The sequence below is a fragment of the Marmota marmota genome, unplaced genomic scaffold, assembly GCF_001458135.2.
Source record: "Marmota marmota marmota unplaced genomic scaffold, marMar, whole genome shotgun sequence".
Taxonomy (NCBI): Eukaryota; Metazoa; Chordata; class Mammalia; order Rodentia; family Sciuridae; genus Marmota; species Marmota marmota.
Genome location: NW_025999962.1, coordinates 6,087,074 through 6,089,166, shown reverse-complemented (window position 1 = coordinate 6,089,166; position 2,093 = coordinate 6,087,074). Strand labels below are relative to the sequence as shown.

Below are 2,093 nucleotides of genomic sequence, written 5' to 3'. Positions count from 1 at the left end.
TTTTTTTTTTTTTTTTTTTTTTTTTTTTTTTGGTAACAGTTTTGTTGAGATATTATTTATAGGCCTTACAATCCACCTGCTTAAAGTGTGAGATTCTGGGGCTGGGGTGTGGCTCCAAGGTCGAGGGCCTGCCTGGTGTTCACGAAGCCTTGGGCTCCATCTACAGCACCACAAAACAGACACACAAAAAATCTCTGCCCTGTCCCCTCCCACAGCCCCTCTTCTGGTCATTGCATATAAATGGAATCATGCAATGTGTGGGCTTTGTAAAGTCTTCTTCCACCTGGCGACCTGTGTTCAGGGTTCACCTGTGTTGCGGTGTGGTGTGAATTGCTACTTCGGGTCTTTTCACGGCCCAGCGATGTCCTTCTATAAGGCTGTACCTCAGTTTGTTCATCTGTTGGTGGACATTTGGGTTGTTTCTATTTTTTGACTTTTTTGAATAGAGTTGCTATGAAATGAATTTGTTTTTTAAGTTGTAGGTGGACACAGTATCTTTATGTTATTTATTTTTGTTTACGTGGTGCTGAGGATCGAACCCTGTGCCTCACATGCACTGGGCAAGTGCTCTACCCCTGAGCCACCATCCCAGCCCCATTGGCTGAAAGTTTTTGTGTGGTTGCTTCTCTCTCTCTTTTTTCACTTTTCTCCTTACTTCTTTTTTTTTTTTTGCGGTGCTGGGGATGTCACCCAGAGCCTCATGCATGCCAGGCACCAGGCAGGCACCCTATCCCTAGGCTTCATCCCTAGCCCTTTTTTCTTCTAAGGGGCACATAGCTGGGGTGTGACTCAGTGGTAAAGTGCTTCCCTAGCATGTGTGAGGCCCTGGGTTTGATCCTCAGCACTTCAAAAAGTGGGGGGAAAGTATATTTTACCCAGGCAGGAGGACTGCTTGAGCCTAGGCGTTCTAGGCCAGCCTGGGCACATATGTAGTGAGATCCTGTCTCAAAAAATAACAATAACACGGGGTTGGGGATATAGCTCAGTTGGTAGAGTGCTTGCTTCGCATACAGAAGGCCATGGGTTCAATCCTCAGCACCACAAAAAAAAAAAAAGATGAGGAGCTGGGGCATAGCTTGGTGGTTGAGTGCGTGCTTAGCATGCATTTGCAGCAGCAATCAATCAATTTGAAAAATAAAAAAATAAAATGGGGATGAAAATGCCAAGCCCGGCCCCCTAACTCCTGGAGTAAGCTCCGAGCTGAGTGCCCCACAGCCCTCCCCGGCTGCATGGGGAGAGCATGGGAGGCGGGAGGGTTCTTCCCCACCTCCACCTCCAGGGATGCAGAGCTAGCTCACCATCTTGGCCCAGAAAATTCTCACTTGCTGTGTGATTTGGGGCAGAAGCCAGGGGACATGCTGCAGTGACAGGGTGGACCAGTGGCTCCTAGGCTCTGGAGCCCTGCTGGGTGGTGTCTTCCTGCCCTTGGACTCTGAACTCCTGAGAAGCCAAGACCCACCACAGCCTCAGAGGGGGTGAGGAGGCGTTATCAGCCCTGCTGGACGATGAGGAAACAGAGGCCAATGGAAGTGCCACCCAGGATCAACAGCTGATAAGGAGCCTTCGAGAGCTCCCCTGGGCCCGGGCCGCCCGGCTCTACTGGGCAAGTGCTTCTCCCTCCCCGGGTTCCTCAGCAGCTTTAGTTGGGATCCAGGACTTCTTGACCCTTTTCCTCAGTAGAGGAACATATAGGGTGGGTTTTCTCAAGGTCATTTAGGCACCAGCTGTTGACTAGGGACTTCTATTAATTTGCATTGACAATATGGGTGCATTGGGTCTCTCTCAGGATGCCAGGCACTGGCCCACACTCATCATTTCATCCTCCATATCCTCACATGACATTATTGACCTCGTTTTACTTTTACTTCTTCCTCTTCTTTGCTGCCGTACTAGAGATGGAGCTTAGGGCTTCACACATGCTGGGCAAGCGCTCTTCCACTAAGCTACACCCCCAGCCCTTCAGCCTCATTTTGAGAGGCTGAAACTGGGCTAAGGAAAAATAGCCCACATTCCCAAGAGCTCATGGTGCACTGGTCTTGTTCTCTCTCTCCCCCTCTCCCTCTCTCCCTCTCTCCCCCTCTCCCCCTCTCCCT

General features: G+C 50.1%; 1 protein-coding gene across 2 annotated transcripts in view; it reads left to right on the top strand.

The window, feature by feature from the left end:
- Csdc2 (cold shock domain containing C2) overlaps positions 1-2,093 on the top strand; it is a 10,433-nt gene that overhangs the window by 3,986 nt on the left and 4,354 nt on the right. The gene's annotated exons all lie outside the window — the stretch shown is intronic.